The 26965-nt window shown below is 43.6% G+C and overlaps 1 long non-coding RNA gene across 7 annotated transcripts; it reads right to left on the bottom strand.

The window, feature by feature from the left end:
• Positions 1 to 13667: 13667 nt before the first annotated feature.
• On the bottom strand, positions 13668 to 19197 carry LOC123058699 (uncharacterized). 7 transcript variants are annotated; one of them, XR_006427282.1, is made up of 9 exons: positions 18987 to 19197; positions 18762 to 18905; positions 18457 to 18637; positions 17895 to 18017; positions 16689 to 17129; positions 15842 to 15979; positions 15055 to 15241; positions 14272 to 14350; positions 13668 to 13858 (listed from the first exon to the last, which is right to left on the bottom strand). It is a non-coding gene; the product is annotated as an uncharacterized lncRNA (long non-coding RNA). The 7 variants fall into 7 exon arrangements; XR_006427280.1 differs by having other exon boundaries at positions 15842 to 16767; positions 16972 to 17129; XR_006427279.1 differs by having other exon boundaries at positions 15055 to 15105; positions 15171 to 15241; positions 15842 to 16767.
• Positions 19198 to 26965: the final 7768 nt, after the last annotated feature.

The raw sequence follows: 26965 nt of genomic DNA, 5'->3' as shown, positions 1-26965 counted from the left end.
CGTAACCCTAACGTATCACTTACTCGTCGTAAGAATCCTGCAACATGAGACGTTGCAGCCACAAAGGGTCAGTACATTGAATGTACTGGCAAATTCACACCATAGGATAATGATGAATAATAGCTATCACTACATGCATATTTGGCTGGTGGAAAGGCTCTATGGTTATAATGTTTTTGCGAAAAGCCAATTTTTTCCTACAACAAAGGAATATAATTTATTTAAATACAAAGTTGGTTGAAAATATTGAGAAGGTAAAGCCCCCCTCAATCCCAATTAAAAGGTAATTAATAACCCAACAAAATTAATTTAGAGTGATGAGATCAACATGATAATCCAAGAACCAGATACTCAAGATGTCCATAACCGGGGACACGGCTAACCATGATTAGTTTGTATACTCTGCAGAGGTTTGTGCACTTTTCCCCACAAGACTCGATCTCCTCCATTGGAGTTCTCGCACTACATGGTGTTTGAGAAACGGATGACCAAGACACAGTCTTTCAGAAGCGTTAGCACCTTACGATGGGTAGACCAGTACACCTACATTTGCTAGTCTACCACTGTAAGAGTTCACACAACTTCATCAACTATGCTAGAGCCCATAATAGCATGTGGCTGCACACGGAAGTTTCCAGCATGAATAATCTTATGATCCCTTTGAGCCTAGGTGGCGGTCCATAGGAAAATCACACGGTACCCCGGGATTTCCAAAAAATACAGGCAATCACTGGATACCCCAGGTGCCTCAATCCACTCAGATGTGTATTAAAATTGCCACCTGAAGTTGAACCATTAATTAATAACTCACATATGTCATGGAATACTCTCAAAACCCAATTCATGTCTATAAGCATAGCATAGCAATATAAGCATACATAGAAGTAACTCCCAAGGTTTGATAATAAAACAGGTGAATAGGTACTACCTCATCTATGATCGACGGAGAGGTGCCAGTTGTTGGGGAGGTGGACGTCATTCCACGGGACCGGCGTCCGCGTCTCCCAATAACGCCGGCATACGTCCACGGCCAGGTACTGCCAGTCGCGCTCGCCGGCGTCCCTAGGGCCGATGGTGAATGGGGCAGGCGCGGGGGCCCGACGCGGCGGCGAAGCGGCCTCCTCTTTCATGGAGCCGCGACGGCGTCCGAGGAGGAACCGGCCTCGCGGTTGTGCTTCACCTTGCGGCCGTTGTTCCCTAGCCCCATGGCTGCGAGGCGGTCGGCCGGCGAGTTCGAGGACGGGGAGAGGCTAGGGTTTGGGGCGTGTCAGGTTTCGAGGGGGCAGAGAGGGATGGAGTGGGAAGTGTGGACGACGGCCGGTCCACGACTTCCCATTTAAGAAGGACGGCGACCGTTTGCTGGGCGGATGATGGGTGGGGGCCGACCGCGCGTGCGCATTGATGTTGGCGGGTGGGAGGTAGGTGGCCGCCTGCCACGCGACCCCGACGCGGACGAGCGACACGTCCGTTTGCTGTCCGCCGCGACCCAAACTCAACGCATGTTTGCGCTCGAAATGGATCGGCCCGGACACAAAATAGACCAGATGGGTCCAGACTGTCGCGCGCTGGGCCATCTGATTTATCCCTTTTACCCCAAACGGACAGGGCCGGACAGGATGGGGTCGCGCGGTGGAGTTGGCCTTATGGGGCCACCAGGGCCCTTAACAAAGAAATAATGCACTTGTCAGCTAAAATATGCTCTACAAATATTTTAGAAAACTAAAAATTATTTAGCATGTACACAGAACATACATCCACTATGTTACAAAATCTCAAGATGACATATCAGCTCAGTCTATCGGAGGTGCTCATAGGGGCAGGATGCGCGTGTATATGTTCATAGGGATGAATGTATGTGTGTATGTATGAGCGCTTGCATCTGTATTGATGTTTAAAAAATCGGATTCAAAGTAGACCTACAACTTAAAAAAGTCAAATCATATTATGGATAGTCCTGATTTTAAATTGGCAATAAATTTGTCTCATTAACACGATTAGTGCTGAGTTTGTTATTTTTGTTTCTCAAGTTGTGCTTCAAATTTACTTTTGTTTTTTTTTGTCACATGGAAGATATATGTGTTATCTGTACATGTTAAATTATTTTCAGATTTCTTGAAGCACTTGTAGAGTAACTTTTTGATGACCGGTGCACCAGATACATTCCTCGGAGCAGCAGTTGTGCAGTACCTTCCCAGGTTACTCCGACCTAGTGATGCTGGAGGCTGCTGCATGCAGGGAGGCTTTGGCACTACCTATCGACCTGGATGGCCATACGGCCCCTACGACCTTTGCGTCACCTCAGATTGCTTGTAGATCGTCCAAAATCTTAAGCGCGGCTTCATGGGTTCTACAACACTTTCTTGAGGGAGATTAAGGCTGGCCATAGTGGGGCCTTTTTTGGTTTAGAGGAATTTCATAAAAAAATTAGAATAGGATTCTTATAAGATTTTTTTTCTTTAGAGCCCTTTGGTTTCTAGGAATAGATTCCTATTCCTACATAGAATTGGTTCCTATCCTCCACATTTCATAGGAAAATAAAAATGTGCCTAAACTCAGTGAAAAAATTCCTTTGGTGTCAACCAAATGACATCTCGTTTCATATTCCTACTCATATGATTTAAGATACATGCCATCTCATTTCCTACAAAATTTCTATTTCTATGATAATCATATCCTATGAACCAAAAGAGGCTGGGAGTAACATCACTAGTAACATCACACTTTTCAAGATAATTTTGCTTATGTGGCACATATTTAATGATGAGAGGGTGATGGTGGTAACTTAGCTAGTTACTGTAATATCACACATATCAAGACAATATGAGTCTATAGACTAATAAATGAATCATAACATGACAACACACATATGTTACTACCCATTGTGGAGGTAGTAACATAGTCTAGTGAAATATGATGTTACTAGTCTAAGTTACTCCTATAGCGACCCGACCTCAGACGATCAAGTCTCTGTGCTTAAGTGTCATCCCTGGATCGGTATGCTGACACACACAGTACTCGAAGATTTATAACAGAGTTAAATCACATATATAAAATAACGTAAATACTATTGCCTCAATCCAAATAGCGGAAGTAACAAGGTTGTGGATTCCTATCAACACCAACGGTAAAGTTGAGTATAGAAACCGTAACCCTAACGTATCACTTACTCGTCGTAAGAATCCTGCAACATGAGACGTTGCAGCCACAAAGGGTCAGTACATTGAATGTACTGGCAAATTCACACCATAGGATAATGATGAATAATAGTTATCACTACATGCCTATTTGGCTGGTGGAAAGGCTCTATGGTTATAATGTTTTTGCGAAAAGCCAATTTTTCCCTACAGCAAAGGAATATAATTTATTTAACTACAAAGTTGGTTGAAAATATTGAGAAAGTAAAGCCCCTCTCAATCCCAATTAAAAGGTAATTAATAACCCAACAAAATTAATTTAGAGTGATGAGATCAACATGATAATCCAAGAACCAGATACTCAAGATGTTCATAACCGGGGACACGGCTAACGATGATTAGTTTGTACACTTTGCAGAGGTTTGTGCACTTTTCCCCACAAGACTCGATCTCCTCCATTGGAGCTCTCGCACTACATGGTGTTTGAGAAACAGATGACCGATACATAGTCTTTCAGAAGCGTTAGCACCTTACGATGGGTAGACTGGTACACCTACATCCCCTACATCTGTTAGTCTACCACTGTAAGAGTTCACACAACTTAATCAACTATGTTAGAGCCCATAATAGCTTGTGGCTACACACGGAAGTTTCCAGCATGAATAATCTTATGATCCCTTTGAGCCTGGGTGGCGGTCCATAGGAAAATCACACGGTACCCCGGGATTTCCAAAAAATACAGGCAATCACTGAATACCCCAGGTGCCTCAATCCACCCAGATGTGTATTAAAGTTGTCACCTTAAGCTGAACCATTAATTAACAACTCACATCTGTCATGGAATACTCTCAAAACCCAATCCACGTCTACGAGCATAGCATAGCAATATAAGCATACGTAGAAGTAACTCCCAAGGTTTGATAATAAAACAGGTGAATAGGTACTACCTCATCTACTTCTCAACCCACAATTTATTCAGATCCTAACCATGCAAGTGTTTGAGGGTTGAAACCAATGCATAAAAACTGGGTAGTAAAGAGATATGATCAAAGTGTGAACTTGCCTTGTACTGTTGATGAAAATGATTCGCACTCATAACTCTTGATAGTTCTACTCGTCACACTCCGTTCAATCTATCGTGAGCAAGCAATAGTAACCACACATAAGCAATCACTCAAAAGATCGAGAAGAACAAAGAAGACAGTTCGGAAAATATCAAAACCAAGCAAATAACTTTTGTAACATAAAACAATTTCTAACAGTACCAAATTTATGTGAATTTGGCCTTATCAGAAAGTTTAGGTCAAGAGCTTCGATTTGCAAAAAGAATCAAATAAACCGGAGTTATAAAACTCAAGTTATGATCAAAAGAAGTTTGAATATGAATCTGAACAAATTTCGAAATTTGGAAACTTCAAAAGGTTGATGTGACGGGTTCAGTGTGAAAACAAGACGAAGTTATAGGCGCTGGTTTCATCTAATTTGGATAAACGAGTGAAAAGTTATGGCTATTTGAAAAATCAGGGTCAAGCTATTTTACGAAAGAAAAATAGCTACGGCTAAGGTCTAATGTATAAGTACGTGGACTAATTGATAATCTAATTATTCTATCGTATTAGTCTAGAAATATTAAACTATGGAAGTATAAAAAACAAAAAAAAGATACCTTTATAAGGCACAGAAAAGACGACTTTGGAGAGAAGAGACAATTTTCAGAAGTCGCGTCGGAGAAGAGAAATATATTTTTCTTAAATGAATCTAGTCAAACCAAAATATTGATTTAACCCGAATCAGATGATTTTTGGAGGCTCTATAGGTCTATATTTATAGGTGAAAAAGAGGTTTAAGGATCAAAGGGTAGGCAATGTGGAACTAAACGTAAATGAAAATATACGAAACAGAGAAGAAAACGGCTAACGCCTCACACGGGCCTAAAGGCCTCGGCCGGCCGCGCGCCGTACACGGGCTGCATTTTTTTTCTGAAGTCTACTTTTTGCTGAAATTTGTTTTAAAAAGAAAAACTAAACATTGACGAAAATAAATAAAAAGAAAGACAAAAGAAAACAAAAGAAAAACAGGCCGGCCTGCTGCTATGCTACGCATGTGGGCGACAGTTAGTTCCAGGCGCATGTGTAGATTTTTTTTCTTTTTTTATATAGAAACAAAAATAACCATGGATAACGATAACAAAATAAAATTTTATATAGGCATATTATATATAAAAAATTTCAGAAAAAGATTTTTTACAACGTGTACATTTCTCTAGTGACAAATTAAATTCGTATAAATTCAAATAATTCAAACAGTGCTACTTCTACTATAAAACCCAATAAAAATCATTTTAGAAATACCAAAATTATTTCAAATTAAATTTTATCCAATTTTCTGATGTAGGGACTCATTTTTACCCTATTTTTAATTTATTTTATTTTTGGAGAAAAATAATTTGAATAAACCCCAAATAACTCCAAATTGAAAATAATTTCAAACGGACTTTAAATTTGATCCTTTTAAACTTCCAACTCGTATTTCATATATTTTGAAGAAGTCATTTTATCTCCTCTCATGAAAATCATTGAGTTGCTTAAAGTTTCTAAATTTGAAATCTTTTCAAAAAACCCTTTTCATTTAATTAAATGGAAGAAGTCATATCATCTTCTCTCTAGGGTTTTGTATTTGGAAAGAATTTGAATTCACGGAGATCAAAATGCAGAATGAAAGTTTGGGAAAGTCCTTTTATTCCCTCTCATTTAACTTTCAAAAAGTTTCGAATTCACTCACTTTCAGTCAATCAATCACAGAGCAATCAAAACTATCTATTTATTATAACATTTCAAAATTTAGAATTTTGGGAAGTTACAACTCCCCATTGTGACTAGTCTAAGGAGACGGAACGCCAATTCCTTGAGGTTACTTTCACACACAAAAACATAAATTCCAATAGAGATGCTCACAACCTAACGAGGACAGTATCTTTGTTCCCCCTGGGTCGGCGTGTGTGGCTTGATCACGATATTAGTCTATAATTGAGCAGGTTGTTCTATATATGGTTATAAATTTATAAAATATCACAATATGATATGGTTCATCAGATGTATCGATCTTCCCTTTTTTGTTACCAAAACGATGTGTATGTCTGGTCAAAAAACAATGTGTGTGTACTTTCTTTGTGTAACAGAACAATTTTATGAAGCGGATGAACATTTTATTTGTGCAGTATTACTAAAGCACATTTAGATGTGCTCTAAGTATTGCACATTTAAATCTTATGTCATTGATTTTATGCTAAGATTCAGGCAAGCATTTTTTTCTTTTTAGTTTGATAGAGTCACTTAGATGTGCAATAATTAGGGCACATCTAGATGTGTCTTAGACAGATGCTTGTTTGTATTAATGAACATGTTGTTAGAACTTAGATGATAAGTACCACACGTATGGCACGAAGCACTCCGAACCTGAAGTTTTTTACAACTAAAGTTACCATCTGAAAAGAAAAGAAAAAACAAATAAAAAACTGAAAGTTATCATCCGACAACTAAAGTTGTCATCCTCGCACCACTAAACTTGACATAAAAAACGTTCGGAGTTGCCATGTGTTCGTGTCACACGTGTGACACTCATCAGGGTCCTATTAAAAATACTCGAATATATAGCCATATACCCATATGATACAATCATTGTTTTTTCTGTTGCATGAAATGTGCAAAGTTTAGTCTTACATGGAGAGTGGAGAAGAGTTTAGAAATCATAGTTATCTATGACACCTCCACATACCCGACCAGACATTCAAACTACTTCAAACTAGATTCATGCATAATTCACATGTACAATATCAAACACAGATCAAATTTACATCTAAAATCTACCAAACAAACTGAAGCTAGATCTCGAACGCCGTTAGGTCACCAAGGGGAGAGGGCGGGCGCTTGCGCACCGGCGGGAAGGGCGGGCGTGAGTGCTTAGGTAACAATGGGTTGGGCGGCAGGGATATCATGTAAGATTTGACCTAAAATACAAAAAACATTTTGTGAGCACCAGTAGGTAGAACATGTTCATAGTGTGCATAAGTTCCTACACCTATCTTTAGAACATATGAGGAGAACTTCAACTACATTAATTACTAAAAGGATGTACCCTCTATTTGTTTTTTTACTTCACATATTAGTTTTGTCTTGAGTAGAACTTTTTAGAGTTTGACTAGACTCATATTAAATAATATGAACATCGGCAATACCAATTGATAAAGTATCAAATTATATTCCATGATGGATCTAATGATATTTATTTGGTATTTTGAATGATGGCATACTTTTCCATAACCTTGATCAAACTTCAGAAAGATTGATGTAAGACAGAACTAATATGTGAAGTAAAACAAAATTGAGAGGGTATCAAGAAGACACCAATTGCGCAAAAATAATGCCACCTTCCACCCCTCGCACTTTCTTTGTTGCTACTCATTATGCCTCTTCCTAGTAGTTGTATGAACAAACTTTATTTGTCTCAAAGATATAAAAGTGCTCAAATGCTACATGAGTGATCTTCCTCTCCTTACAATAATCAAGGGTCAACTCATGTTCCAAATTTGCTTGTCACTAAGAAAATTTAGAAACAAAGAAAGATGGAAATATACCGAATAATATGGAATGTAATGCACAAAAAGAGAACTACCTTCATATGTTTTTCTTTAACAATCCTTACCTCCAATTATTCATGAGTAATCTTTTCATTGCGGGTGAAAAATAGCCGGTGGTGTTCTTAGAGTTGTCCACCATAGGGTCTTGCTTCTTCATCATTCTCTCTATAGATTTGGTGATAATCTTAGCATTCTCTAGGTTCATTTGTAGGGCCGCCATCTACTTGTTTTTTTGCACCTTCTCCTTGCACCTTCTTATAACTAGTCAATGTGTACATGCAATGCACATTAATTTGGAATTATATTAATTGCATGTGGATATTAAGTAGGATATATTTACGTGTTATTATGTGATTAGCACTATATTTGGCATGAAATTAACTGCACGTTAAACGTGTTGAGCGCTCGACATTGAAGCAGTCTAGGTCGTTGGATTGACATGATTTGATGGCCGAGATTAATTGGATCTGTCTCTTTGGGTCTTTTTATATTGGTATAGATTATCTCTTGTAGGATCCTGCCATATGCAACACTAAAATATTTATGGCAACGAAAAAACATACAACATACATAAGTGTTTGTATGAAAAAAACTCATATAGTTTGCAAAACATAACATTTATATTTTTAGTTCAAAAGAAGGAACTTTACCGGTACAACCATCTAATCCTCCTCAAGTTTGTCCGCCTGTATGTAGTACACGGAGCTCCAGCATAGATCCATGTCATCTCCTTGGGGTGGCGAGGTTAGGGTTTTCTCGCCGTGCATGTGCGATTATGAGATTTGTACATAGTACTTGTTGGGGAACGTAGTAATTTTAAAAAAATTCCTACACACACGCATGATCATGATGATGCATAGCAACGAGAAGGGAGAGTGTAGTCCATGTACCCTCGTAGACCGTTAAGAGGAAGCTTTATGACAACGCGGTTGATGTAGTCGTATGTCTTCACGGTCGACCGATCCTTAGTACCGAACGTACGGCACCTCCGTGTTCAGCACACGTTCAGCTCGGTGACGTCCCGCGAACTCACAATCCAGTAGAGCTCAGGGAAGAGTTTCATCAGCACGACGGTGTGATGACGATGTTGATGAAGCTACCGTGACAGGGCTTCGCCTAAGCACCGCTACAGTATGATCGAGGTGGATTATGGTGGAGGGGGGCACCGCACACGGCTGGGAGAGATCTTTGTGATCAACTTGTGTGTCTAGAGGTGCCCCCTGCCCCTGTATATAAAGGAGCAAGGGGAGGCCGGCCGGCCCTTGTTGGTGCGCCAGGAGGAGGAATCCTCCTCCTAATAGGAGTAGGATTCCCCTCTTTCCTAGTCCTACTAGGAGGGGGAAAGGAATGGAGAGAAAGAGAAGGAAAGCCCCCCCCCTCTCCTAGTCCAATTCAGACAAGAGGGGAGGGGCGCGCTGCCTACCCTAGGCCGGCCCCTCTCTCTTTCCCTTATGGCCCAACAAGACCCATTAGCCCCGGGGGGGTTCCGGTAACCCCTCCGGTACTCCGGTAAAATCCCGATTTTACCCGGAACTCTTCCAATGTCCAAATGTAAGCTTCCAATATATCAATCTTCATGCCTCGACCATTTTGAGACTCCTCGTCATGTCCGTGATCATATCCAGGACTCCAAACTACCTTCGGTACGTTAAAACATATAAACTCATAAAACCGATCCTCACAGAACTTTAAGCGTGCGGACCCTACGGGTTCGAGAACTATGTAGACATGACCGAGACATGTCTCCGGTCAATAACCAATAGCGGAACCTGGATGCTCATATTGGTTCCTACATATTCTACGAAGATCTTTATCGGTCAAACCGCATAACACTATACGTTGTTCTCTTTGTCATTGGTATGTTACTTGCCCGAGATTCGATCGTCGGTATCCCAATACCTAGTTCAATCTCGTTACCGGCAAGTCTCTTTACTCATTTCGTAATGCACTATCTCGCAACTAACTCACTAGTTGCATTGCTTGCAAGGCTTATAGTGATGTGCATTACCGAGAGGGCCCAGAGATACCTCTCCGACAATCGGAGTGACAAATCCTAATCTTGATCTATGCCAACTCAACAAGTACCATCGGAGACACCTGTAGAGCACCTTTATAATCACCCAGTTACCTTGTGACGTTTAGTAGCACACAAAGTGTTCCTCCGATATTCGGGAGTTGCATAATCTCATAGTCATAAGAACATGTATAAGTCATGAAGAAAGCAATAGCAGTAAACAAAAACGATCAAGTGCTAAGCTAACGGAATGGGTCAAGTCAATCACATCATTCTCCTAATGATGTGATCCCATTGATCAAATAACAACGCATGTCTATGGTTTGGAAACTTAACCATCTTTGATCAATGAGCTAGTTAAGTAGAGGCATACTAGTGATACTATGTTTGTCTATGTATTCACACATGTATTATGTTTCCGGTTAATACAATTCTAGCATGAATAATAAACATTTATCATGAAATAAGGAAATAAATAATAACTTTGTTATTGCCTCTAGGGCATATTTCCTTCATTACTTATCTTGAACATCATGTTGTTTTAGGTTTCGCTGAGACTAGTAACTACACGAGGATGGAGTCAATACGTGTTAGGTCTCAATCATCAATACCAAAAGGTAAAATAAAATTAGACCTCTATTTATTTATGGGGCCAAAAGAGCCAACTCAATTATAAAATTATTTACATGCATAGCAATCAAATCAATAGCAACATGAGTTTGATACCAAAATACTTAACTTTCACCATATCATGGAGGAAATAAGCACCTGGGCTCGTCATATTGTTATGTGAAAGAATAGAGTAATAATGATGCATTAATGGGTAGGTTGAAAATAAAGAAATTTAAATGTGCTCCAAATTTGGTGGTTCATGTGAACATCTTCCCCAATAGTGCAAATCGACAATACAACGGCTTGTCTTGCAAGGGGGTGAAACAATCTTAGATTCACACCTTCTTGGGTGGGTGACTCGAAACTTTTAAAACCCGAGTTTGTCTTTTTTTGTGCAGGTTTGATTTTTCTTGGGGGCTGTTACCGGGTCTTAGAGGAACGTCAAAATGTAAAAGCAACATGGAGACGACTAGCTGGAAGTATCTGATGTAATTTTTAATTTTATCATGTATCTATTTTATTTATGTGTTTTGGATTGCACCTTGGTTAGTTAATCAAAAAAAGTCCCCCGCAAAGAAAAGGTTAATCAAGGAATGTTGGATCGATTGATACAAAATTTATTTAATTTTTTTATCCTTTACCTTTTTTCATTATCCAACGGATACTCCTTCCGTTTTGTGTATAACCTAAAAACTCAAGAGAAAAGGAGTAAGGGCTCGACTCGTTTGATTCATAGTATTTTTGAGGATTTGGATCTTTGGGATCCCTATGTAAGTCGTTTGATTTGATAGGTTGTAATCATTTGAAGTTTTCTAAGGATTGCTCTGCATTCCATTATGGGAGGAAATCTCCATCCGCTCAAATCTCTTTATATAGTATATTCTTCTTTTTCATGTGGTATCAAACATTGTTTACTTAAGTTCATGTAGTTTTTTAGTACTACAAAATTTAATAGCGTATGCTACTTCAATCATTTTGTTTAAATTTCTATGTTTTGAGAATTCTACTACAAATGAAAAGACATAAATTGGCGTGGACCATCTCACATTCAATTATTGCGGCACTAGCACAACGCGTCCATAGTGGCTCAATTGATCATCGTTGTGTTGCCTGCAGCCTGACTGACTTTTGTGGGATAGTTGGGCGCAGTTTCCTTCCCTTCCCCTCATAAGCGGCGGTTAGGGCGAACTCTTCCTCTCTAGGCTCCGTCGAGTGTGGATTCACCTTCCCTCAGTTATCACTCCAATGACCAGTGGCGGGGAGGGGAACCCTGATGCCTCGACTCTGACTAGTAATTTAGGTTAGGGTCTTTTAGTTCTTGCAGGGGTGACGCTTGGACGGGTAGCGACGATTCTTCTTTGAGTTCTCAAGTTCATCCATATTGGATGAAGTTGAAGGTGCTCCAGCGCAGATTCCCACCATCTTCTTGGAGCATCGAGGATGGGATCTCTCGTTGTGGGTACGCGATGGCGAGATCTGGTGTCAAACGCTTCCGATCAATTCAATGACTCAACAACGACGACTGGGCTCCGAGGTGTTGGTACTTAATTAGGGTCACATGCATAAAGATTTTCCGGCTGTCATGTACAAGGTCAAGCCGGCTCTGATAAAGGAGCGGCGACATTAGTCATTGACGACTCGCTCTGAGTGGTTGTTTAGTGATACAAATACCTTGATGTAATTTTTATTATATACTCCCTCCGTGGCTCAGTCTCATAATATAAGCTTACGTGTTACGATTAAGGTGTGGTGTACTTTGACCATAGATCTTCCTTTTTCAGAGTAAAAAAAGAGGGGCACAGCTAGGCCGCTCATCACGCCCAGATTGCACGCCGTCCCGTCATATATGAAAACTAGTAGACTGCCAGGCCAGGGAAAAATTTGTAAACAATGCTCAAGTTACCCGCCTCGAAGGAAAACATTGCAAGCAAGTATCTTCTCTCTATTCCAACAAACACCATGCACCCCATCTAGCCTCTGTTTTTTGTTGAACTTCTACCTAGCCCTCTTTGTCCATACATAAATCATCCTCTCAATATGTAGTAACTTGATTATGCATGTGGCTTCTATGTCATTGTTTTGTTGTCTCGCACTACTATGTATGTTAAAAATAAGGCATGTACAAGGCACCTCACCTTAGTAGAAATAGTAAGAAAATATGGCATATGAACAAGAAAACAATCTTTCCACCACATGTTCATTCACAAACTAATAATTCTCTATTTATCTTTGGGCTCTGCTTCCATTTCCACCTAAGATGCATCTCCGTCACTTTATCTCACTAATACATATTTTCCTACGGACCTCAAATATACATACAAGAATCACACGACAAGGTTGCATCATTGTCATTCCATCTCTTCTTTCACTTCGGCTCTTTTGGTCATTGCAACACCAGCGTGCGCCGTCTTCACACTGCTCCAAATCTGCCCATGTTTCCATCCGGCTCCAAATACGCCCATTTTTTCTCTAAGCCAGTCATGTCGTAACAAATTTGTACTTTCAGCCTCAGAATTTCATTGTTTGGAATGAGGAGGGATTTCAGAGTTCACTTCTCTAAAAGAGAATGCAACACATATTGATACAGATTAGTGATGAACAAAAAATTGCTTCCATAGATGTAAATTACTTCTGTATGAAAATATATTTTGTTTCAAATGTTGATACTCCTTGCTTTTGGAACTTTAGTTTCCTTCATATGGTTTTTTCACTTCCTTTTTTTGGATGGCAACTGTTTCGGGTCAAATTACTTCTATGGCAACTAAATATTGTTTCCATATGGTTAAATTTTGTTTGTTTGGACTGACCATAGAAAATGATTCCTTGAATTGGCAATCGCTTCAATGTAGTACTCCCTCCGTCCCGCAATAAGTGACTCAAAAATGACTCAACTTTGTACTCCTTCCTTCAATTGGAGTATATGTTTTCTTTTCTCATAGGAAAGGAGAGTGCTTTAATTTTTTACAGAACAAAATTGAGATTGATTTATTCTTTAGTTAAAATTGGTGCCACGAATATGTTTCATGGAATCTGAGAATTGTTCCAAACGTATCGATAAAGTACTTCCAATATAGTAAAAATTGGCAGTCTGAGGATTTTGCATTGAACCTCTTTTAAAATGGTGATGAAAGACCACACATGTTGAAGATAAGTTTGGCCTTAATCTAATCGAGAAACAACTGTTTTTCATACCAGACAAGCAACTACTCCTCTCTGACTCAATGTGCCACACCATTCACTCACCGGTGTAATCCATACACATGTTCAGTACCTTTTGAATTTTATGCTCCCGCTTCTCCATGTGTCAACCCCTTTGTTCCTTGTTGACCCTAGCTTGTCTTGATGCAACATCAAGCAACAACAAAATATTACACCTGATATGACATCAAGCTATACAGGAACTATTAGACCACCCAAATTATTGAAGCTTCAGAATTTGTGGCTGGGTCCATGCCTAATAAACTGGAAGAAAACCAAAAGATACTAATTGATATGAATCAACTTGGTTAAGTATGGTCAAATACGATGCACAGTGGAATATCTGCCCTGGAAAACAAAAGAAAAGGAGATGGAAGAAATCATGCACTCAATGGGTGGCTGTAAGTTCACGGGTATCAAGACTTGGCTCACATATCATTGATCATGGGTCTGTGTCAATATGGCTCCGGTGCCCAGTTTATCACGGTGTTTTGTTATTATTTTCGAGATAGTACTTTCTATTATAGTGTTGAGATAAGCAATTTAGATGTTTTAAATATTCCCAGCTCTTTGGATAAGAAGTATTTCAGTAACTGAATAATCTTTCACCATCCAAAAGAACTACGATGTTTCTTTGGGAATAACAGCAGAACAAAAAATCGAGAATCATGGCTGACCTATGAGGCGCAGATGTTGTCGAGGACCTATAACCATGCCTCCTCTCCTTTGCGCAACCTTGAAACCACGAGTAATTACCTGGCATTATTTCATTATCTCAGCTGGTTTTATGACTTCGAACATATGAGAGTACTCTAACATGTAAAATAATTCTTTCTCAGGTTCCAAATAAGTCAACAGTAGGTCAAAAATAGAGGTGAAACATTGCCAGGCAGGCAGACACACAACAACAACCGATGATTATAGCTTAAGGTCCAATGAGGATAATATAAGTAGTGGAAAATGGAATTTTGTATCCACATCCCTATTGATCAAGGAGTAAGTCAACATGATACAAGGAACGTACAACAACACCCGAGACAATATAATTACAACACTGCAGAAAAATTAGAGATCCATGGAATCAAATATCTCTTTGTTAAATTTTAGTTGAACAACTTAACTTATAGAGTGTCGATGGTTCAGATCTTTTTCCTTTTAATTAACATGTGAGTTATTATAAAGTGGGTAATTTCTTTTTGCGGTATATAAAGTGGGTAATTCATATAGACTAAGACATGGAAAAAGGGTGTAGGTGGTGCAAATTCATAGCAAGTTTTATATTGGATGCACACAAACAACTGTGTGGACACACAAAAAGAAAACAATCACTTTGAAAGTTTGAATAGAAATGTCTAAATGAACATCAGATGGTCTAGTGTCTCCACTGAGAGCACTACATGGACCCCTCATTAACAATTTAGCAATGAACAAACAATTCTAGTATTTAGACATGAGAATACCTTGTACAGAATTTCAAAGCCATAAAAAACGTTACCACTGGTTTGGGTATCCTGGAAATAAAACAGAGGTAATAAATTCCTTATAACTAATCAGGTGAACATAGAAAATTGATTACCTCTGGTTTGATCCCATGTGCTCTAGCCAAAAATAGATCAAATCGGCAGGATATCCTATAAGGAAACAAATCTAGCAAGGAAACTGATTATTATTATATCTAATTTCCAGCTACCAGTGGTAGGCGCAAAGTGGAACACTATTACGTAGGACAACAAATTTGGGCAGGAGGATGTATAATGGTTATGAATGCCAGGCAAAGTGTATTAAGTTCATAACTATGAGCATGCAAATAATTTATATGAAGGGCCCCTTTTCTTCTGCATAAGTTAGACATACTGTATGTATGTGTAATGTGTCAACCTGTACACAAATACAAAATATATATTACAACAGAAAATGCGTGAATATGATGATGGATATCTTATTCTGAACTCTTTTGCATCTTGTATAATGGACAGGGATTGAGATTCTAATTTCGGCACTACTGGAGAGTATGTTGTGTGCAAAACGAAACTACATGCAGTAATCTACATGATTGTTCGTACCAACAGAGAAACAATTTTGCATTTAGTAGATGTGTGTATGTTTCAGGGTTACTTTCACAATATTTAGTTGCTATAGAAAAAACACTTCAGGCTAGCAAATAGAATTAACCTAGTACATAGAAAGTAGAGAACTGACCGCTGCAGTAAATTATGAACTGATATCACACATAAAATAGTAACATACCCCAAAATCTATTCCTCGCAGCTCCCCACAAGTCTTCCTTCACCCTCTTCTGCTCCACCAACCCCTGTTATGATTTCTCTCCCCTTAAATCACTCTTCTTACTCCGCATACCATCTCTGTCTCCCCAGCCCAAACATGCTAGTACCGTCAGTAGCGCGTCCGGCACCCCACGAAAGAAAACACAATACAACCCACACATGAATAATGATGTAAACATACATGAAATTATGAACGCTCCAAGAAAATCATTCTGTAAATAACTTGAATGGTGTGTTGATATGCAGAAACATCTACTTCTTTACAAGACATTTACTTGTTTGGATTGCAAAACAAATATTGTTGTAGGAAATGATCTATTGGAAACTGGTACAAAACTTCAAACATCTTTACTGCTGGACATAGAACAAGCACACAACATCCTGTAATTATTTAGTTGCAGACGTACATGCATGACAGCCAACATATATAAAGTCTTGTGATGAATTGTGTTCAATGGTGAAGAAACTTGCAGCGAAGTGTTTCCTATTAAATGACCTCCCAAACCCAATGTTGGTTGGTCCACTCTACTAAGCTGTGCTATGTCAATAATCAAAAGAAATATATGCTTGTTTTACCACTGGCAATCATGAAAAGCCTACTGACTTTCGAATATAACTTTATCTGAAGATTATGTTATTTGCCCCGTCGACTTTGTTGCCTAGCTGGACAATCAGTACTGCAGTTGCCTAGATCCTACCCTCCTACGGACACTTATGTTCTAATCTGGAGATGAGGTGAGTACAGGGGTCACCCATGGATATATTGTCTAGACGATGAGATAGCACAGGAGATGAAGCAATGTGTGTACCTGGACGCCGCACTGGTTGAGGCACTTGATGGCGACTGATAAGCGCCTCCTGTTGCCGATAAAATCAATTGTTCTTGACCTTCGTTTAGGAGAATATCCAGAGTCAATGTGAAAGCATACGACTACATTTTCAATAAAATGGCTGAGAAATATTCATGTTTTTATGGAAGCACAACATGCTCGGGAGGGTAAAACTATCAAATTAGAGCAAGGATAATTACAGGAATCCAATTTAATAAAACACATTTGAGAAATTAAGGAGATCATCTCAATACTGAATTACGAGGGTGGGTGATCCTCTAGGATTCCAGATCAATAAACACAACGTGGTGCGTGGTACGTTCCCCCCGACTCAAGGGAAACAGTAGATTGATTAGAAATTCATTCTTGCTTCCTGTCGCATTGTCCACCTGTCTTGTTTCCTCGCAGCTCCACCTTCCCCTGCAGCAACAGCCAGGCCCTAAAACACCGAGCTCCTCTGCATCTCAGCGGGAAAGATAGAGAGATCGGATTGCATCTCACAAGCACACTTTAAAACATGAGTTGATGGATGGCATCCGTAGCCGAACCCTAGTAACAATTGTGTATTATTGATTGGCACAATCAGAACCTAACTAACAACCACCTTTCAGTGTCAGTAGATCTATAGATGTTGCATCCCACTTCACGTCCTAAGATTGTCTACAAAAACTTCACGTCCAAGTGACAGAAGCACAAAGGCTTCCATCAACAAAATAATTTTTTCATAACAAAATCTCTGCTATAAAGGATGCAACTATGACGAAGATATGCCTCTGTGTTTACCTTACATCATCAGAAGTTCAAAACTAATGCTAGATTTATTTTTTATAGAGAGATGCTAGATATGATAATACAACAGTAGTAAATGCCACATGATCCATTTGTGCAACGTCTGCCCTCCAATTCTTATTTAAGTGCTGGAATTAAAAGGGCAAAGCAGTGGGACATCACCACCCACCCATTAAATTTTTTGGATATTAACAATATGACTTTAAGGGGGAAAATCCTCACTGAACAGTAAGCTCCCATTGCTAATCTAATAAAAATAATTGATCAAAATATGCAGGTTTGGCCCCTATCCCAAAGCTACTCCCTAATGTGCCTTAGTGGAATATAGTCTGCCGCAATCAAAAGATGAAATAAACAGCAGCGACATTGCATTAGGGAGGTTCGTTGCGTACATACCAGATGTACTCGGCGACGAACACGGTAGTCTCAATGGCGAGGGCCAGAACCTTCAACCCAGATGCTCCTCCCGACGCCCCACACCCTTGCTGCCGCCGACTTCGTGTGGATGGCTTACTTGTCCTGCACCATGAATTGGGCACGACAAAGATTTTACTTTTAGGAAACAAATTTACCATAATGTGAAAGCACTGTAATTATGCGGCATAGCAGGACATTGACTTTATGCTTGCAGATTTATCACCTCTAGCAACGGTTGCCAAATTGCCACAACGATAGAGCCCCAACCAGATTACTGATCTATCTTAACTCTCAAGTATTAACTTATTAAATGTAAAATTCAGATGCAAGTGCAGTAGATTTATCACCTCTAGCAACGGTTGCCAAATTGCCACAACGATAGAGCCCCAACCAGATTACTGATCTATCTTAACTCTCAAGTATTAACTTATTAAATGTAAAATTCAGATGCAAGTGCAGTAGATTACTGCAGTTTAGCACTAACTGTACAACCAACAATTAAGATTTCAGAGGGCAAGCACTGTAGAATAGCATATGCTACCTTCACATCGGGTCCATGAGGTGTCGTGCAGCCACTGTGCGAAACCGACAGGCTCAGCCACGGTATGGGGCACACTTATCTTCAAATCCCGACAATCAACATCGTCCCACACTGGAAGATGCCAAGGCAATTCTGAACCTGACGCCCTACTGTTCTTTAATCTCTACATCCCAAATCAACTCTGGATCAACCAAAACAATAAAAAAACATTAGTAAGTACTAAAAGGGAAATTAATGGCCGAATTTGGATATTTCTGCATGCATCAGACATGCAAAAGTACTGATTCTAGGCACATGAATCGTACATTTGGATGCTTGGACGGACTGGTTGCATCAAAGATAATTAAGCTCTCAGTGTTAGCAAGTATAATGCTTAAATACTGGCAGAATCATGTTCCTCACCCATGGTGTTGCAATATTGCTTTTGGCGTCTAGCTCAACCAAAACAGCTGAGATGAGACAGCAAGGAAGCTGGTCAGTGTTGTACCTCAAGGATTTTCCTTCTGAATAAATTCAGCAAAATAGATTACCTGGCATATAATCACCCAGTCGCTCCCAAGGTCCAAAGGCACAGGAGACTGCGACCGGGACCTTCGCAAGAGGCCGGTCATGATGGCGGTCAGACGTCGATCCCGCAGCTCGGCAAAAGGCGGCCATGGCTCGCGAGGCGCACGTGCGCAGTGCAGTCAGGGCATCGCGGATCGAGGAGGTTGAGGAGGAGGCGCGACGCTCGCGCCACAGACGACCGGCGACGGACCAGAGTTGGCGGAAGGAGAGGGCCATGAATCGGGGCGAGCTCGGGCGGCCGCGGATGAACAAGGGTCGGAGAGAGGAGGAGAACGGAGAGGAAACATGAGGCAGGTAGGTTGCGCGAGATCGCCGGTGTGGCCCTCGTCGGCGGCGGGGCTCCCGGCCAGATCTACGTATGGTGGGGTGGTGGCTCTGGCAGGAGGTAGGGAGACGGAACCGCCCCGCCGCTGCCGTCCCTGGGCACGGCGCGGCTTCGCCGGCCGGCCCACCGGCAGCAGCGTTGCGGGGAGCGGTGGGGGCGGAGCGGGCCTTGGGCGGCAGCGCGGAGCGTGGCGGCTGGGCAAACCCTAGCGCTGTTTTAGATCGAGGGGAGCCTCGTTCCCGTCGGAGCTCGAGGGGTTTTTTTTCGTTGGTTTTTCTTCGTAGGTATTTTGTCGTTCGATTCAGTTAATAACGACGGGAGTTTGGGCGTGTGCGGGACTCGATCCCGGGGTTTTTCTTGGTTTTTCGCGGCTGAAGGGATGGTAGAAGGAAGTATCAAAAAAGTACCAAAAAAGATCGAGTATGATGGGACGAAAATAAAACTCGGAACGCGACCTACCAACTGAGACATTAGGAATAGAGATGCACCGAAAGCGCCGCGCACGGGCGGGTGCGTCAACTCGGGACGACAGCGCCCGCTTCCCCTCCCAGCCCACCGCGTGGCCGCCTCCTCCGCGCAGTCGTCCGCCCACACACAACGTCAGATGCCGTAACGTGTCCGTCGCATATTTAATCTGTGGCAACCGTGTGGCGACATTATCACCTTCACCTGTTTTCTTTTTGCGGGGCACACCTTCACCTGTTGTTAGCAACGCCACTAGCCCAGGCTGTTGGGCCATCAGTGCTCCAGGGTCGATGGATGGCACACCAGAGGCTACTGCCCGTTCAATCATGGTCCGTTCTACGTGACACGGGCAGGACGGCACCACCCTCCTTATCCACAATTCCACACAGCGATGGCCATGTCCGGGGCCCGGGGGCACCACACCTGCCCGTGTCAAGCGTCGTCCCCGTCGCCCAACCAAACGGACGCAACATGGACGGACAGCCCGGCACTGCGTGTGCCGCTGCATGCGTGTACTGATCCGTCGATTTGACGCCGCACCTAGTCCTAGTCCTAGCAGAGAATCGCAGTACGCTGCAGCAATTATAGGCGTCGAGCCAACAGTGGTAGTAACAAGCAAGCAAGCAACCTTATCCTCTCGCTGTCTAGCCCTTGTTCGGGAGGACATGCGCACATGCTTACCATGCAGTGATGCTGATGCAGAGTTGATGGCTTGATCAAATCCACTCCACCCCCGACAAACGGAGCATAACTCCAAAGCAATCTCCTCTCGCAAATGCCACAGGACCAATAATACTCGGCTCGGCATCCTCTCGTGTAAAACTACCTACCCTATCGAAATGGGTGTTGGCACACGTGACGTGACCACCTCATTGTCATTGGCGACAATTATCAACCCAAATGAAGAAGAAGAGTCAAGGTGAAGAGAACTATACACAGCAAGTCCACGTCCGCCGACTCGACACGTCTGCGCCTGCGCGCGGCATGGCCGGTGGCTGGTCTGGCCCCTCGGCGGCCGGCCGGCTCACCAGCAGCGACTGAGGGCATGTACAATGGTTGATAAGGTAGTCTTATCTTAAATCTTGCATGTAATTTAGCGATGACAAAAAAACATGTCTACAATTGGTCATCTCTTAGCCTTATCTTCAATAGCTAGTTATTCCTAAAAACATGGTGAGACATATTGTGCTAAGAGATCATCTCTTGCCTTCTCTTAATTAAGAGAAGACAAGCCTTATCTTATGATTTCTCTCTCCTCCACCTCATCATTTATCTTATGTGGCATTGCTAAGATAGAACCATTGTATATGCCCTGAGTGGGTCTCCGCCTAATTAGCCAACGGTTGGCGTCACCGTGCATCATCGTCGCTCTACCTGGCTCCACACGTACGTTGACGCTTGTACGCTCGCTCTGATCCGGCCGGCCTGATTGTGTCCTGCGCGGCGTCAATCGCGCATCTTCACGCGCAAACTTCTTTCCATCCCTGCGCGAACATGCCGCATCAATTATGCGACGGCGCCGCCGATTAATTCAAGTACGGGGCTCCGCTCCGCCCGTCCCGTTTTCAAAACCGTACTACAGTGATAGCGATGCATGCAGTGATGGGTCATGGCGTGCACTACGCATTTATGCGCTTCGGTTCACACCGCCAGATGATGGTGGTGCCTGTCACGTCGCATGGGCTTCGGTTCGACTTGGAGTGGAGCGGTCAGAGAGAGCACCCCGGCCGCCAACGCTAGGAAATACTCGTACGACCGAACCGATGCCAAGAGACAAGGTCCACGAAGTTTCTTTCCGCTTGCTGCGGCGAAATTTATGCGACGGACGGAGTGTGACAGGTGCAGCACCGAATTCCCATCGGCCGAACTTTGGATGCTGCCCCGACCCTTTCGGCAGGGTCGCGGCGAGAGATGATGATAAACGGCTTTTTGCTTCGGAGGGCACGAGGAAGGTAGTTTCTCTGAAGCTACAACCGTTTCGTTTCGAATCTCAACGGACCATGCACTACCAGAATCGCCCCCTAGGGCCGTCGGCATAGCCCTGAGTCCCGTCGGGACAGACCTATGCCGACGGCCCCGTCGGCATAGGGCCATCGGCAACATATACGTCGGCATAGCCAGGGAGGCCGTCGGCATAGAAAAGCCGTCGGCATAGATGCTTTCCCGACGGGGGCCGTACATCTATGCCGACGGCCGTCGGCAACAATCACGCCTAACGGCGGCCGCCGTCAAATCTGCCCAACGACTGGTCGCCACGTGGCACCCCTAAGCCGACGGATAGTTAAAAACTATGCCGACGGCTAGACCGTCGGCATAGGTGTGCCACGTGGCGACCAGTCGCTGCTCGTGGATTAGGGATATGCCGACGGCTGGGCCGTCCGCATAGTTTGAAACTAAGCCGACGGCCAAGCCGTCGGCATATTCCTTCATACAGAGCTCCCAGTAGCTGACACGTGGGCGCCTATGCCGACGCATAGGTGCCACGTGTCAGCTACTGGGAGCTCACGCCAGCCCTATGCCGACGGCCCGGCATAGCCGTCGGCATAGTTTGCCTTTGCTTTTTTTTCTTTTTTCTGTTTGTTTTCAAATCAATTCAATTCAAATAACAGGACATATCAGCAGATATATATGATGGAATAGACATATAAAACACAACGGGATATCATTCGGCACCATCACAACAATACATGCATAAGCATCATCACACACAAGTCTCTAAATGATCATCATCACAACCAACATAAGCATAAGCATATAGAGAAGCACACAAGTCATCTAAATGATCATCACCACACACAAGTCATCTCAAGCATCATCACCACACACAAGGATCATCGAGCACCGCGGAGGTCGTCACTGCCAAGACCGCCGAAGCCCAGGTCGTCACTGCTAGCGGCAGCGCTACCGCCAAGACCGCCTCTGCCTCCGTGGATCGAAGTGGTCGGGCTCCGTGTCTCCGGAGTGCTGCGAAGACCACCGCCAACGGTAGATCCACCTGTTCCCTGGATGTTAAAAAGACATATGCACGGGATATATGACTGTGTTGAAAGGCATGACATGCTTTGGGTGAATAGATTGGGGATGAACTAACCGGCGAGGGGCCAGCGTTCTGTGCCACAAACTCCTCAAAGCTCAGCAACACTAGTTGTGCTGGAGGGCATTGTGCTGAAGGGAACTGAGGACACCTATCGGCCGCCATTTCCTGAAAAGCCTGCTGCATCTGGCTATCCCTTTGCACTTGGTGTTCATAAAGCCTCTGATGCCACGCCATGGTCTCCTGGCGTGTGTGCTCCAGGTAGGCCTACGGTATGACATGATGGAACTCATAAAACTACTAAGTGCGAAAAATAAAGTGAGCAATGAAGATAAGAGGGAAAATACTTACAGATTGTTGCTCCTGAAAGAGGGACTGTGCACTGGTCACTGGCTGGCTTGTGCGCTGGCTCAGGCTCGGGTCGATCCGACGAAGCTGTGTGTAGGAGATACTAGGAGTGATCACAGCATCGAGAACCGCCTCCTGACCGTGCTCCTTGGGCCCCATCCTCACCACCGCCATGTCGTCCAGAGGCGCCGCAATGGGGTCAGGTGTGTCAGGATATAACTTCAGATACGCTTCGGAGTGGGCCTTCTTCCTACCCGCGGTCTTCTTACCTTAGTACTTGGGCTCGCCAGGCTTGGGGTCCTTCCGCGTATGGGCGATCTCCCACGCCTGCATGTGTGAGAGCGGCCGCTTCAGTTTCTTCTCCTGCACCACCAAACAGAGGTTAGTCATACATAAGAAAGTGATGGTAAATAGAAGAAGAAGAATGTTTAATGGGGTTAGTCATACATTAACTGCCTTGTGGAGATAGTGGTTTCGGTTTCCCTGAGCATGTACTCCCTCGTCCCTCGGTTAGCCTTATTTTTTGTTCTCATAGCCGCCCAGGCTCCATCCTCATCACACCAAAGATCCACCAATGCCGCCCAGGACTCGTCTTTTCCATAACACCAATTTGGACACACCTACATAATAAAAGCATAATGGCTTGTAGGTGTGTCCAAATTGGTGTTATGGAAGCATAAAGCATAAAGCATAATGTACCACAAGGTAATGAAAGCATAATATATGAAAGCATAATGAAAAATCTTTTATACTTACCGCCAAGAACTCGGGCCTCTCCAAGGTAATGCCCATCCTCCGCGCTTCTTCCTTGGTCATCTTCACACCAAGAACATCGTGGTAGTATGTGGAGATGGCCACATAGCGCACCTCGTACTGCATCTGGCAGGCCTTCTTCTTGCATTAGCGCAGCACGATATGGTCCGCTCTAGCCCTGTGCTCCGGAAGAACTCGATAGAATTTCTATAATGATGCATGAAACAAGAATGGCTAAGCTCGGCAAGCACTCGCCAGACATGCTCGGGGACATAGCCTCGAACCATCACCGGCATTATCCGCTCAATCCATACATGGTAGTCATGACTCTTCAGGCCGGTCACTTTGCCCGTTGAAAGATTGACTCCCTTACTTATATTCGATGCATAACCATCGGTGAACTTCAAAATTTGTTTCAGCCAGATAAGTACTTCTTTTTTTCTGACGGTTTAAGGACAAAGTCAGCATCTGTCTTGACCAGTTTTTTCGACCGCCTGTGGGAGGCTTCATGTTCAGGCGTGGTCTATCACAAATTCTCTGTTGATCGTCTCTAGCTTTTACGTTATCCTTCGTCTTATCAGGAATGTTGAGGATCATGTGGAAAAGGGACTCTGCCACATTCTTTTCGGTGTGCATCACATCAATATTGTAAGGAAGTTTGAGGTACCTAAAATAGGGAAGCTGCGAGAAGGGGGTAATGTGAGTCCAGTTGTGAGTCTCACCATATCCCTCGAAGCCTTTGGCTTTGCCTTTGCCTTTGTCTTTGACTTTAGGCTTGAGAGCTTTTAGCTGAGCAAGAATATCTGCCCCCGAAAATGTTGGAATCTCGGTTACTTCATGAACAACCCGTCCTTTCGTGAAGTTCTTCTTGTCTTCCCTGTCTGGATGGTCTGGAGGGAGGAACTGTCGATGCAGGTCAAAGGCTACATACTTGCCACCCTTACTCAGCCAAATCATTCGTAGAGCCTGCATGCACACTGGGCATGTCATCTTCCCACTTGTACACCATCCGCAGAATAGAGCATAGCCGGGAAAGTCATGCATGCAATAGTGCAACCAAACTTTCATCAAGAAATTTCTCTGCAGATCCCGGTCGTATGTCAACCTCGGAAAGTACCAAGAATGGTGCAAAGCATCCACAAGCGGCTGCATAAACACACCCAATTGCTTCCCCGGGTATTCAGGCCCCGGAATGATGAGCGACAAGAACATGGTCTTCCGTTGCATTAGGGCACCGGGAGGAAGATTGAGCGGAATTACAAACACAGGCCAGCAGCTGTATGGATCGGACGGCATACCATATGGATTCAACCCATCACCTGATATGGCTATTCTGACATTCCCAGCCTCGGCTGCTTCCTCGGGGTATTCTTCATCGAAAGACTTCCATGCTTCCCCTCCCGATGGATGTACGATTTTTTTTGGATTGTACCTTATACCTTCCTTGTGCCACTTCATCATTTTGGCAGACTCCTTCGTGATGAAAAGGCACTACAGTCTTTTTATAAAATCAAGATAATGAAGAACCTTAACGGGGATGGTTAGCTGCTTTTTCTCACCATCCTCACCGACCACCTCAATGTAACGAGACGAACCGCACTTCCTACAGTACTTGTCATCCGCATACTCGTGCCTAAACAAAAGGCAATTCTTCGGGCAAACATCTATTTTCTCATAATCCATAGAGAGTGCCTTCATGATTTTCTTTGTATCGTACATGCTTTTCGGCAGTTCATGACCCTTAGGGAGGCTGTTAGCCCATACTCCCAGGAATGCTTCGAAGCATTTCTGGCTACAGCCGTACTCAGCCTTGACTGCAATCAGTTGCGAGATGGCATCCAGCTGAGATATTTTCGCACCCGCATAAAGAGGTTTCTTCGACGAGGCCAAGACCTCCAAGAAGGCCTTTGCGGTTGCCTCCGGCTCCTCCGGTTCATTCTCTGAAGGTGTCGCATTTGCCGTTTCTGCAACAATGACATCATCTAGCATGTCCCTGACCCCTTCGTCCTCATATCCATCGATGCTTTGTCGCATCACCTCCTCTCTACCACGGTCTTGCTCGGCTATGTTTATCGGTGGCATGTCAAAGTTTGGCATATATCCGTGCGTGCGAAGGTTCTCACTCATGTCCGTCTGATTTCTACGGTGACGTCTGGCACATCTCGCACAGGGTGTAACACCCCGGATATAACTTTCCCAATTTGTACTCCAACTCTTGCCGTTTCCGGCGTTAAGTTATTTTATTTTCTCGGGTTCGGGTCTTTGTCTCCGTGTGTTGTTATCGTTGTCATGCATCTCATATCATGTCATCATGTGCATTGCATTTGCATACGTGTTCATCTCATGCATTTGAGCATTTTCCCCGTTGTCCGTTTTGCATTCCGGCGCTTCGTTCTCCTCCGATAGTCATTTCTAGCTTTCTTTCGTGTGTGGGGATTAAACATTTCCGGATTGGACCGAGACTTGCCAAGCGGCCTTGGTTTACTACCGGTAGACCGCCTGTCAAGTTTCGTATCATTTGGACTTCGTTTGATACTCCAACGATTAACCGAGGGACCGAAAAGGCCTCGTGTGTGTTGCAGCCCAACACCCCTCCAATTTGGCCCAAAACCCACCTAACTCTGCTCTATCACCTAGATCGTTCGATCACGATCGCGTGGCCGAAAACCGCACCTCGTTTGGACTCTCCTAGCTCCCTCTATGCCTACATATACACCCCCTCCCGAAAATCCGGACCCCCCTCGTCTGAAACCCTAAAAATCCCCTCGCCGCCGCCGCCGGACAAAAATCCCACCGACGGACGTGTCCGTCCCGCTCCCCCCGGCCTGTCTCCGCCCGCCACGTGGCACCCGGCCACCGCCGCCGCCGCGCCCGCACGGGCCCGAGGCCGGCCCTCCCGCGCCGCCTCCCAGGCCGCCGCTCCCGCGCCCGCCGCCGCCTTTTCCTCCCGAGCCGGCGACCCGGTCCGCCACCTCCGCCGCGGTCCCGCCCGGCCGGACCTCGCCGCCGTTCCTCGT

Source organism: Triticum aestivum, chromosome 3A, assembly GCF_018294505.1.
Source record: "Triticum aestivum cultivar Chinese Spring chromosome 3A, IWGSC CS RefSeq v2.1, whole genome shotgun sequence".
NCBI lineage: Eukaryota > Viridiplantae > Streptophyta > Magnoliopsida > Poales > Poaceae > Triticum > Triticum aestivum.
The sequence above is the reverse complement of the archived record's forward strand: the minus strand, read 5'-3'. Positions and strand labels throughout refer to the sequence as shown.